This window comes from Amblyomma mixtum, unplaced genomic scaffold, assembly GCF_055824585.1.
Source record: "Amblyomma mixtum isolate Tamu unplaced genomic scaffold, ASM5582458v1 scaffold_14, whole genome shotgun sequence".
NCBI lineage: Eukaryota > Metazoa > Arthropoda > Arachnida > Ixodida > Ixodidae > Amblyomma > Amblyomma mixtum.
In genome coordinates this window covers 381,414-397,185 of record NW_028317673.1, presented here as the reverse complement: position 1 = coordinate 397,185, position 15,772 = coordinate 381,414, and positions in this window count along the sequence as shown.

The following is a 15,772-nucleotide window of genomic DNA, read 5'->3' as shown; positions in this document are numbered from 1 at the left end:
GAGCACACCTTCACGATAGCAAGCATCACCTCCACCATAGCAAGCATCACCTTCACCATACCAAGCATCACCTTCACCATACCAAGCATCACCTTCACCATACCAAGCATCACCTTCACCATAGCAAGCATCACCTCCACCATAGCAAGCATCACCTCCACCATAGCAAGCATCACCTCCACCATAGCAAGCATCACCTTCACCATAGCAAGCATCACCTTCACAATACCAAGCATCACCTTCACCATAGCAAGCATCACCTCCACCATAGCAAGCATCACCTTCACCATAGCAAGCATCACCTTCACCATACCAAGCATCACCTTCACCATACCAAGCATCACCTTCACCATACCAAGCATCACCTTCACCATACCAAGCATCACCTTCACCATACCAAGCATCACCTTCACCATACCAAGCATCACCTTCACCATACCAAGCAACACCTTCACCATACCAAGCAACACCTTCACCATACCAAGCAACACCTTCACCATACCAAGCATCACCTTCACCATACCAAGCATCACCTTCAACATACCAAGCATCACCTCCACCATAGCAAGCATCACCTCCACCATAGCAAGCATCACCTCCACCATAGCAAGCATCACCTCCACCATAGCAAGCATCACTTCCACCATAGCAAGCATCACCTCCTCCATAGCAAGCATCACCTTCACCATAGCAAGCATCACCTTCACCATAGCAAGCACACCTCCACCATAGCAAGCATCACCTCCACCATAGCAAGCATCACTTCCACCATAGCAAGCATCACCTCCACCATATCAAGCATCACCTTCACCATAGCAAGCATCACCTTCACCATAGCGAGCATCACCTTCACCATAGCAAGCATCACCTTCACCATAGCAAGCATCACCTTCACCATAGCAAGCATCACCTCGACCATAGCAAGCATCAAGTTCACCATAGCAAGCATCACCTTCACCATAGCAAGCATCACCTTCACCATAGCAAGCATCACCTTCACCATAGCAAGCATCACCTTCACCATAGCAAGCATAACCTCCACCATAGCAAGCATCACCTTCACCATAGCAAGCATAACCTTCACCATACCAAGCATCACCTTCACCGTAGCAGGCATCACTTTCACCGTAGCCAACATCACCTTCACCGTAGCAAGCATCACCTTCACCATACCAAGCATCACCTTCACCATACCAAGCATCACCTTCACCATACCAAGCATCACCTTCACCATACCAAGCATCACCTTCACCATACCAAGCATCACCTTCACCATACCAAGCATCACCTTCACCATACTAAGCATCACCTTCACCATACCAAGCATCAGCTTCACCATACCAAGCATCAGCTTCACCATACCAAGCATCACCTTCACCATAGCAAGCATCACTTCCACCATAGCAAGCATCACCTCCACCATAGCAAGCATCACCTTCACCATAGCAAGCATCACCTTCACCATAGCAAGCACACCTTCACGATAGCAAGCATCACCTCCACCATAGCAAGCATCACCTTCACCATACCAAGCACACCTTCACCATACCAAGCATCACCTTCACCATACCAAGCATCACCTTCACCATAGCAAGCATCACCTTCACCATAGCAAGCATCACCTTCACCATACCAAGCATCACCTTCACCATAGCAAGCATCACCTCCACCATAGCAAGCATCACCTTCACCATACCAAGCATCACCTTCACCATACCAAGCATCACCTTCACCATACCAAGCATCACCTTCACCATACCAAGCATCACCTTCACCATACCAAGCATCACCTTCACCATACCAAGCATCACCTTCACCATACCAAGCATCACCTTCACCATACCAAGTATCACCTTCACCATACCAAGCATCACCTTCACCATACTAAGCATCACCTTCACCATACCAAGCATCAGCTTCACCATACCAAGCACCAGCTTCACCATACCAAGCATCACCTTCACCATAGCAAGCATCACTTCCACCATAGCAAGCATCACCTCCACCATAGCAAGCATCACCTTCACCATAGCAAGCATCACCTTCACCATAGCGAGCACACCTTCACGATAGCAAGCATCACCTCCACCATAGCAAGCATCACCTTCACCATACCAAGCATCACCTTCACCATACCAAGCATCACCTTCACCATACCAAGCATCACCTTCACCATACCAAGCATCACCTTCACCATACCAAGCATCACCTTCACCATACCAAGCATCACCTTCACCATACCAAGCATCACCTTCACCATACCAAGCATCACCTTCACCATACCAAGCATCACCTTCACCATACCAAGCATCACCTTCACCATACCAAGCATCACCTTCACCATACTAAGCATCACCTTCACCATACCAAGCATCACCTTCACCATACCAAGCATCACCTTCACCATAGCAAGCATCACCTTCACCATAGCAAGCATCACCTTCACCATAGCAAGCATCACTTTCCATACCAAGCATCACCTTCACCATAGCAAGCAACACCTTCCCCATACCAAGCATCACCTTCACCATAGCAAGCATCACCTTCACCATAGCAAGCATCACCTTCACCATAGCAAGCATCACCTTCACCATAGCAAGCATCACCTTCACCAAAGCAAGCATCACCTTCACCATAGCAAGCATCACCTTCACCGTACCAAGCATCACCTTCACCATACCAAGCATCACCTTCACCATACCAAGCATCACCTTCACCATACCAAGCATCACCTTCACCATACCAAGCATCACCTTCACCATACCAAGCATCACCTTCACCATACCAAGCATCACCTTCACCATACCAAGCATCACCTTCACCATACCAAGCATCACCTTCACCATACCAAGCATCACCTTCACCATACCAAGCAACACATTCACCATACCAAGCATCACCTTCACCATACCAACCAACACCTTCACCATACCAAGCAACACCTTCACCATACCAAACATCACCTTCACCATACCAAGCATCACCTTCACCATACCAAGCATCACCTTCAACATACCAAGCATCACCTTCAACATACCAAGCATCACCTTCACCATACCAAGCATCACCTTCACCATACCAAGCATCACCTTCACCATACCAAGCATCACCTTCACCATACCAAGCATCACCTTCACCATACCAAGCATCACCTTCACCATACCAAGCATAACCTTCACCATACCAAGCATCACCTTCACCGTAGCAGGCATCACCTTCACCGTAGCCAACATCACCTTCACCGTAGCAAGCATCACCTTCACCATACCAAGCATCACCTTCACCATACCAAGCATCACCTTCACCATACCAAGCATCACCTTCACCATACCAAGCATCACCTTCACCATACCAAGCATCACCTTCACCATACCAAGCATCACCTTCACCATACTAAGCATCACCTTCTCCATACCAAGCATCAGCTTCACCATACCAAGCATCAGCTTCACCATACCAAGCATCACCTTCACCATAGCAAGCATCACTTCCACCATAGCAAGCATCACCTCCACCATAGCAAGCATCACCTTCACCATAGCAAGCATCACCTTCACCATAGCAACCACACCTTCACGATAGCAAGCATCACCTCCACCATAGCAAGCATCACCTTCACCATACCAAGCATCACCTTCACCATACCAAGCATCACCTTCACCATACCAAGCATCACCTTCACCATACCAAGCATCACCTTCACCATACCAAGCATCACCTTCACCATACCAAGCATCACCTTCACCATACCAAGCATCACCTTCACCATACCAAGCATCACCTTCACCATACCAAGCATCACCTTCACCATACCAAGCATCACCTTCACCATACTAAGCATCAGCTTCACCATACCAAGCATCAGCTTCAGCATACCAAGCATCAGCTTCACCATACCAAGCATCACCTTCACCATAGCAAGCATCACTTCCACCATAGCAAGGATCACCTCCACCATAGCAAGCATCACCTTCACCATAGCAAGCATCACCTTCACCATAGCGAGCACACCTTCACGATAGCAAGCATCACCTCCACCATAGCAAGCATCACCTTCACCATACCAAGCATCACCTTCACCATACCAAGCATCACCTTCACCATACCAAGCATCACCTTCACCATAGCAAGCATCACCTCCACCATAGCAAGCATCACCTCCACCATAGCAAGCATCACCTCCACCATAGCAAGCATCACCTTCACCATAGCAAGCATCACCTTCACAATACCAAGCATCACCTTCACCATAGCAAGCATCACCTCCACCATAGCAAGCATCACCTTCACCATAGCAAGCATCACCTTCACCATACCAAGCATCACCTTCACCATACCAAGCATCACCTTCACCATACCAAGCATCACCTTCACCATACCAAGCATCACCTTCACCATACCAAGCATCACCTTCACCATACCAAGCAACACCTTCACCATACCAAGCAACACCTTCACCATACCAAGCAACACCTTCACCATACCAAGCATCACCTTCACCATACCAAGCATCACCTTCAACATACCAAGCATCACCTCCACCATAGCAAGCATCACCTCCACCATAGCAAGCATCACCTCCACCATAGCAAGCATCACCTCCACCATAGCAAGCATCACTTCCACCATAGCAAGCATCACCTCCTCCATAGCAAGCATCACCTTCACCATAGCAAGCATCACCTTCACCATAGCAAGCACACCTCCACCATAGCAAGCATCACCTCCACCATAGCAAGCATCACTTCCACCATAGCAAGCATCACCTCCACCATATCAAGCATCACCTTCACCATAGCAAGCATCACCTTCACCATAGCGAGCATCACCTTCACCATAGCAAGCATCACCTTCACCATAGCAAGCATCACCTTCACCATAGCAAGCATCACCTCCACCATAGCAAGCATCAAGTTCACCATAGCAAGCATCACCTTCACCATAGCAAGCATCACCTTCACCATAGCAAGCATCACCTTCACCATAGCAAGCATCACCTTCACCATAGCAAGCATAACCTCCACCATAGCAAGCATCACCTTCACCATAGCAAGCATAACCTTCACCATACCAAGCATCACCTTCACCGTAGCAGGCATCACCTTCACCGTAGCCAACATCACCTTCACCGTAGCAAGCATCACCTTCACCATACCAAGCATCACCTTCACCATACCAAGCATCACCTTCACCATACCAAGCATCACCTTCACCATACCAAGCATCACCTTCACCATACCAAGCATCACCTTCACCATACTAAGCATCACCTTCACCATACCAAGCATCAGCTTCACCATACCAAGCATCAGCTTCACCATACCAAGCATCACTTCCACCATAGCAAGCATCACTTCCACCATAGCAAGCATCACCTTCACCATAGCAAGCATCACCTTCACCATAGCAAGCACACCTTCACGATAGCAAGCATCACCTCCACCATAGCAAGCATCACCTTCACCATACCAAGCATCACCTTCACCATACCAAGCATCACCTTCACCATACCAAGCATCACCTTCACCATAGCAAGCATCACCTTCACCATAGCAAGCATCACCTTCACCATACCAAGCATCACCTTCACCATAGCAAGCATCACCTCCACCATAGCAAGCATCACCTTCACCATACCAAGCATCACCTTCACCATACCAAGCATCACCTTCACCATACCAAGCATCACCTTCACCATACCAAGCATCACCTTCACCATACCAAGCATCACCTTCACCATACCAAGCATCACCTTCACCATACCAAGCATCACCTTCACCATACCAAGCATCACCTTCACCATACCAAGCATCACCTTCACCATACCAAGCATCACCTTCACCATACTAAGCATCACCTTCACCATACCAAGCATCAGCTTCACCATACCAAGCATCAGCTTCACCATACCAAGCATCACCTTCACCATAGCAAGCATCACTTCCACCATAGCAAGCATCACCTCCACCATAGCAAGCATCACCTTCACCATAGCAAGCATCACCTTCACCATAGCGAGCACACCTTCACGATAGCAAGCATCACCTCCACCATAGCAAGCATCACCTTCACCATACCAAGCATCACCTTCACCATACCAAGCATCACCTTCACCATACCAAGCATCACCTTCACCATAGCAAGCATCACCTTCACCATACCAAGCATCACCTTCACCATAGCAAGCATCACCTCCACCATAGCAAGCATCACCTTCACCATAGCAAGCATCACCTTCACCATACCAAGCATCACCTTCACCATACCAAGCATCACCTTCACCATACCAAGCATCACCTTCACCATACCAAGCATCACCTTCACCATACCAAGCATCACCTTCACCATACCAAGCATCACCTTCACCATACCAAGCATCACCTTCACCATACCAAGCATCACCTTCACCATACCAAGCATCACCTTCACCATACCAAGCATCACCTTCACCATACCAAGCATCACCTTCACCATACCAAGCATCACCTTCACCATACCAAGCATCACCTTCACCATACCAAGCATCACCTTCACCATACCAAGCATCACCTTCACCATACCAAGCATCACCTTCACCATACTAAGCATCACCTTCACCATACCAAGCATCACCTTCACCATACCAAGCATCACCTTCACCATAGCAAGCATCACCTTCACCATAGCAAGCATCACCTTCACCATAGCAAGCATCACTTTCCATACCAAGCATCACCTTCACCATAGCAAGCAACACCTTCCCCATACCAAGCATCACCTTCACCATAGCAAGCATCACCTTCACCATAGCAAGCATCACCTTCACCATAGCAAGCATCACCTTCACCATAGCAAGCATCACCTTCACCAAAGCAAGCATCACCTTCACCATAGCAAGCATCACCTTCACTGTACCAAGCATCACCTTCACCATACCAAGCATCACCTTCACCATACCAAGCATCACCTTCACCATACCAAGCATCACCTTCACCATACCAAGCATCACCTTCACCATACCAAGCATCACCTTCACCATACCAAGCATCACCTTCACCATACCAAGCATCACCTTCACCATACCAAGCATCACCTTCACCATACCAAGCAACACATTCACCATACCAAGCATCACCTTCACCATACCAACCAACACCTTCACCATACCAAGCAACACCTTCACCATACCAAACATCACCTTCACCAAACCAAGCATCACCTTCACCATACCAAGCATCACCTTCAACATACCAAGCATCACCTTCAACATACCAAGCATCACCTTCACCATACCAAGCATCACCTTCACCATACCAAGCATCACCTTCACCATACCAAGCATCACCTTCACCATACCAAGCATCACCTTCACCATACCAAGCATCACCTTCACCATAGCAAGCATCACCTTCACCATAGCAAGCATCACCTTCACCATACCAAGCATCACCTTCACCATACCAAGCATCACCTTCACCATACCAAGCATCACCTTCACCATACCAAGCATCACCTTCACCATAGCAAGCATCACCTCCACCATAGCAAGCATCACCTCCACCATAGCAAGCATCACCTTCACCAAAGCAAGCATCACCTTCACCATAGCAAGCATCACCTTCACCATAGCAAGCATCACCTTCACCATACCAAGCATCACCTTCACCATAGCAAGCATCACCTCCACCATAGCAAGCATCACCTTCACCATAGCAAGCATCACCTTCACCATAGCAAGCATCACCTTCACCATACCAAGCATCACCTTCACCATACCAAGCATCACCTTCACCATACCAAGCATCACCTTCACCATACCAAGCATCACCTTCACCATACCAAGCATCACCTTCACCATACCAAGCATCACCTTCACATTACCAAGCATCACCTTCACCATACCAAGCATCACCTTCACCATACCAAGCATCACCTTCACCATACCAAGCATCACCTTCACCATACCAAGCATCACCTTCACCATACCAAGCATCACCTTCACCATAGCAAGCATCACCTTCACCATAGCAAGCATCACCTTCCATACCAAGCATCACCTTCACCATAGCAAGCATCACCTTCACCATACCAAGCATCACCTTCACCATAGCAAGCATCACCTTCACCATAGCAAGCATCACCTTCACCATAGCAAGCATCACCTTCACCATAGCAAGCATCACCTTCACCATAGCAAGCATCACCTTCACTGTACCAAGCATCACCTTCACCGTACCAAGCATCACCTTCACCGTAGCAAGCATCACCTTCACCGTACCAAGCATCACCTTCACCGTACCAAGCATCACCTTCACCGTGCCAAGCATCACCTTCACCGTACCAAGCATCACCTTCACCGTACCAAGCATCACCTTCACCGTACCAAGCATCACCTTCACCGTACCAAGTATCACCTTCACCGTACCAAGTATCACCTTCACCGTACCAAGTATCACCTTCACCGTACCAAGTATCACCTTCACCGTACCAAGTGTCACCTTCACCATACCAAGTATCACCTTCACCATACCAAGTATCACCTTCACCATACCAAGTATCACCTTCACCATACCAAGTATCACCTTCACCATACCAAGCATCACCTTCACCATACCAAGCATCACCTTCAACATACCAAGCATCACCTTCACCATTCCAAGCATCACTTCACCATACCAAGAATCACCTTCAACATACCAAGCATCACCTTCACCATACCAAGCATCACCTTCACCATAGCAAGCATCACCTTCACCATAGCAAGCATCACCTTCACCATAGCAAGCATCACCTTCACCATAGCAAGCATCACCTTCACCGTACCAAGCATCACCTTCACCATACCAAGCATCACCTTCACCGTACCAAGCATCACCTTCACCATACAAAGTATCACCTTCACCGTACCAAGTATCACCTTCACCATACCAAGTATCACCTTCACCATACAAAGTATCACCTTCACCATACCAAGTATCACCTTCACCATACCAAGTATCACCTTCACCATACCAAGTATCACCTTCACCATACCAAGCATCACCTTCAACATACCAAGCATCACCTTCAACATACCAAGCATCACCTTCACCATACCAAGCATCACCTTCACCATACCAAGCATCACCTTCAACATACCAAGCATCACCTTCACCATACCAAGCATCACCTTCACCATACCAAGCATCACCTTCACATACCAAGCATCACCTTCACCATAGCAAGCATCACCTTCACCATACCAAGCACCACCTTCATCATAGCAAGCATCACCTTCACTATAGCAAGCATCACCTTCACCATAGCAAGCATCACCTTCACCATAGCAAGCATCACCTCCACCATAGCAAGCATCACCTTCACCAAAGCAAGCATCATCTTCACCATAGCAAGCATCACCTTCACCATAGCAAGCATCACCTTCACCATAGCAAGCATCACCTTCACCATAGCAAGCATCACCTTCACCATAGCAAGCATCACCTTCACCATAGCAAGCATCACCTCCACCATAGCAAGCATCACCTCCACCATAGCAAGCATCACCTCCACCATAGCAAGCATCACCTCCACCATAGCAAGCATCACCTCCACCATAGCAAGCATCACCTCCACCATAGCAAGCATCACCTCCACCATAGCAAGCATCACTTCTACCATAGCAAGCATCACCTCCACCATAGCAAGCATCACCTTCACCATAGCAAGCATCACCTTCACCATAGCAAGCACACCTTCACGATAGCAAGCATCACCTCCACCATAGCAAGCATCACCTTCACCATACCAAGCATCACCTTCACCATACCAAGCATCACCTTCACCATACCAAGCATCACCTTCACCATAGCAAGCATCACCTTCACCATACCAAGCATCACCTTCACCATAGCAAGCATCACCTCCACCATAGCAAGCATCACCTTCACCATAGCAAGCATCACCTTCACCATACCAAGCATCACCTTCACCATACCAAGCATCACCTTCACCATACCAACCATCAACTTCACCATACCAAGCATCACCCTCACCATACCAAGCATCACCTTCACCATACAAAGCATCACCTTCACCATACCAAGCATCACCTTCACCATACCAAGCATCACCTTCACCATACCAAGCACCACTTTCATCATAGCAAGCATCACCTTCACTATAGCAAGCATCACCTTCACCATAGCAAGCATCACCTTCACCATAGCAAGCATCACCTCCACCATAGCAAGCATCACCTTCACCAAAGCAAGCATCACCTTCACCATAGCAAGCATCACCTTCACCATAGCAAGCATCACCTTCACCATACCAAGCATCACCTTCACCATACCAAGCATCACCTTCACCATACCAAGCATCACCTTCACCATACCAAGCATCACCTTCACCATACCAAGCATCACCTTCACCATACCAAGCATCACCTTCACCATACCAAGCATCACCTTCACCATACCAAGCATCACCTTCACCATACTAAGCATCACCTTCACCATACCAAGCATCACCTTCACCATACCAAGCATCACCTTCACCATAGCAAGCATCACCTTCACCATAGCAAGCATCACCTTCACCATAGCAAGCATCACTTTCCATACCAAGCATCACCTTCACCATAGCAAGCAACACCTTCCCCATACCAAGCATCACCTTCACCATAGCAAGCATCACCTTCACCATAGCAAGCATCACCTTCACCATAGCAAGCATCACCTTCACCATAGCAAGCATCACCTTCACCAAAGCAAGCATCACCTTCACCATAGCAAGCATCACCTTCACCGTACCAAGCATCACCTTCACCATACCAAGCATCACCTTCACCATACCAAGCATCACCTTCACCATACCAAGCATCACCTTCACCATACCAAGCATCACCTTCACCATACCAAGCATCACCTTCACCATACCAAGCATCAACTTCACCATACCAAGCATCACCTTCACCATACCAAGCATCACCTTCACCATACCAAGCATCACCTTCACCATACCAAGCAACACATTCACCATACCAAGCAACACATTCACCATACCAAGCATCACCTTCACCATACCAAGCAACACCTTCACCATACCAAGCAACACCTTCACCATACCAAGCATCACCTTCACCATACCAAGCATCACCTTCAACATACCAAGCATCACCTTCAACATACCAAGCATCACCTTCAACATACCACGCATCACCTTCACCATACCAAGCATCACCTTCACCATACCAAGCATCACCTTCACCAAACCAAGCATCACCTTCACCATACCAAGCATCACCTTCACCAAAGCAAGCATCACCTTCACCATAGCAGCATCACCTTCACCATAGCAAGCATCACCTTCACCATACCAAGCATCACCTTCACCATAGCAAGCATCACCTTCACCATAGCAAGCATCACCTTCACCATACCAAGCATCACCTTCACCATACCAAGCATCACCTTCACCATACCAAGCATCACCTTCACCATACCAAGCATCACCTTCACCATACCAAGCATCACCTTCACCATACCAAGCATCACCTTCACCATACCAAGCATCACCTTCACCATACCAAGCATCACCTTCACCATACCAAGCATCACCTTCACCATACCAAGCATCACCTTCACCATACCAAGCATCACCTTCACCATAGCAAGCATCACCTTCCATACCAAGCATCACCTTCAGCATAGCAAGCATCACCTTCCATACCAAGCATCACCTTCACCATAGCAAGCATCACCGTCACCATACCAAGCATCACCTTCACCATAGCAAGCGTCACCTTCACCATAGCAAGCATCACATTCACCATAGCAAGCATCACCTTCACCATAGCAAGCATCACCTTCACCATAGCAAGCATCACCTTCACCATAGCAAGCATCACCTTCACTGTACCAAGCATCACCTTCACCGTACCAAGCATCACCTTCACCGTAGCAAGCATCACCTTCACCGTACCAAGCATCACCTTCACCGTACCAAGCATCACCTTCACCGTGCCAAGCATCACCTTCACCGTACCAAGCATCACCTTCACCGTACCAAGCATCACCTTCACCGTACCAAGCATCACCTTCACCGTACCAAGCATCACCTTCACCGTACCAAGTATCACCTTCACCGTACCAAGTATCACCTTCACCGTACCAAGTATCACCTTCACCGTACCAAGTATCACCTTCACCGTACCAAGTATCACCTTCACCGTACCAAGTATCACCTTCACCATACCAAGTATCACCTTCACCATACCAAGTATCACCTTCACCATACCAAGCATCACTTTCACCATACCAAGCATCACCTTCAACATACCAAGCATCACCTTCACCATTCCAAGCATCACTTCACCATACCAAGAATCACCTTCAACATACCAAGCATCACCTTCACCATACCAAGCATCACCTTCACCATAGCAAGCATCACCTTCACCATAGCAAGCATCACCTTCACCATAGCAAGCATCACCTCCACCATAGCAAGCATCACCTTCACCAAAGCAAGCATCACCTTCACCATAGCAAGCATCACCTTCACCATAGCAAGCATCACCTTCACCATAGCAAGCATCACCTTCACCATAGCAAGCATCACCTTCACCATAGCAAGCATCACCTTCACCATAGCAAGCATCACCTTCACCATAGCAAGCATCACCTCCACCATAGCAAGCATCACCTCCACCATAGCAAGCATCACCTCCACCATAGCAAGCATCACCTTCACCATAGCAAGCATCACCTTCACCATACCAAGCATCACCTTCACCATAGCAAGCATCACCTCCACCATAGCAAGCATCACCTTCACCATAGCAAGCATCACCTTCACCATACCAAGCATCACCTTCACCATACCAATCATCACCTTCACCATACCAAGCATCACCTTCACCATACCAAGCATCACCTTCACCATACCAAGCATCACCTTCACCATACCAAGCATCACCTTCACCATACCAAGCATCACCTTCACCATACCAAGCATCACCTTCACCATACCAAGCATCACCTTCACCATAGCAAGCATCACCTTCATCATAGCAAGGATCACCTTCACCATAGCAGCATCACCTCCACCATAGCAAGCATCGCCTCCACCATAGCAAGCATCACCTCCACCATAGCAAGCATCACCTCCACCATAGCAAGCATCACCTCCACCATAGCAAGTATCACCTTCACCATACCAAGTATCACCTTCACCATACCAAGCATCACCTTCACCATACCAAGCATCACCTTCACCATACCAAGCATCACCTTCACCATACCAAGCAACACCTTCACCATACCAAGCAACACCTTCACCATACCAAGCAACACCTTCACCATACCAAGCAACACCTTCACCATACCAAGCAACACCTTCACCATACCAAGCATCACCTTCACCATACCAAGCATCACCTTCAACATACCAAGCATCACCTCCACCATAGCAAGCATCACCTTCACCATACCAAGTATCACCTTCACCATACCAAGCATCACCTTCACCATACCAAGCATCACCTTCACCATACCAAGCATCACCTTCACCATACCAAGCAACACCTTCACCATACCAAGCAACACCTTCACCATACCAAGCAACACCTTCACCATACCAAGCAACACCTTCACCATACCAAGCAACACCTTCACCATACCAAGCATCACCTTCACCATACCAAGCATCACCTTCAACATACCAAGCATCACCTCCACCATAGCAAGCATCCCCTCCACCATAGCAAGCATCACCTCCACCATAGCAAGCATCACCTCCACCATAGCAAGCATCACCTCCACCATAGCAAGCATCACTTCCACCATAGCAAGCATCACCTCCTCCATAGCAAGCATCACCTTCACCATAGCAAGCATCACCTTCACCATAGCAAGCACACCTCCACCATAGCAAACATCACCTCCACCATAGCAAGCATCACCTCCACCATAGCAAGCATCACTTCCACCATAGCAAGCATCACCTCCACCATATCAAGCATCACCTTCACCATAGCAAGCATCACCTTCACCATAGCGAGCATCACCTTCACCACAGCAAGCATCACCTTCACCATAGCAAGCATCACCTTCACCATAGCAAGCATCACCTCCACCATAGCAAGCATCAAGTTCACCATAGCAAGCATCACCTTCACCATAGCAAGCATCACCTTCACCATAGCAAGCATCACCTTCACCATAGCAAGCATCACCTTCACCATAGCAAGCATAACCTCCACCATAGCAAGCATCACCTTCACCATAGCAAGCATAACCTTCAGCATAGCAAGCATAACCTTCAGCATACCAAGCATCACCTTCACCATAGCAAGCATCACCTTCACCATAGCAAGCATCACCTCCACCATAGCAAGCATCACCTCCACCATAGCAAGCATCACTTCCACCATAGCAAGCATCACCTCCACCATATCAAGCATCACCTTCACCATAGCAAGCATCACCTTCACCATAGCGAGCATCACCTTCACCATAGCAAGCATCACCTTCACCATAGCAAGCATCACCTTCACCATAGCAAGCATCACCTCCACCATAGCAAGCATCAAGTTCACCATAGCAAGCATCACCTTCACCATAGCAAGCATCACCTTCACCATAGCAAGCATCACCTTCACCATAGCAAGCATCACCTTCACCATAGCAAGCATAACCTCCACCATAGCAAGCATCACCTTCACCATAGCAAGCATAACCTTCACCATACCAAGCATCACCTTCACCGTAGCAGGCATCACCTTCACCGTAGCCAACATCACCTTCACCGTAGCAAGCATCACCTTCACCATACCAAGCATCACCTTCACCATACCAAGCATCACCTTCACCATACCAAGCATCACCTTCACCATACCAAGCATCACCTTCACCATACCAAGCATCACCTTCACCATACCAAGCATCACCTTCACCATACCAAGCAACACCTTCACCATACCAAGCAACACCTTCACCATACCAAGCAACACCTTCACCATACCAAGCATCACCTTAACCATACCAAGCATCACCTTCAACATACCAAGCATCACCTCCACCATAGCAAGCATCACCTCCACCATAGCAAGCATCACCTCCACCATAGCAAGCATCACCTCCACCATAGCAAGCATCACTTCCACCATAGCAAGCATCACCTCCTCCATAGCAAGCATCACCTTCACCATAGCAAGCATCACCTTCACCATAGCAAGCACACCTCCACCATAGCAAGCATCACCTCCACCATAGCAAGCATCACCTCCACCATAGCAAGCATCACTTCCACCATAGCAAGCATCACCTCCACCATATCAAGCATCACCTTCACCATAGCAAGCATCACCTTCACCATAGCGAGCATCACCTTCACCATAGCAAGCATCACCTTCACCATAGCAAGCATCACCTTCACCATAGCAAGCATCACCTCCACCATAGCAAGCATCAAGTTCACCATAGCAAGCATCACCTTCACCATAGCAAGCATCACCTTCACCATAGCAAGCATCACCTTCACCATAGCAAGCATCACCTTCACCATAGCAAGCATAACCTCCACCATAGCAAGCATCACCTTCACCATAGCAAGCATAACCTTCACCATACCAAGCATCACCTTCACCGTAGCAGGCATCACCTTCACCGTAGCCAACATCACCTTCACCGTAGCAAGCATCACCTTCACCATACCAAGCATCACCTTCACCATACCAAGCATCACCTTCACCATACCAAGCATCACCTTCACCATACCAAGCATCACCTTCACCATACCAAGCATCACC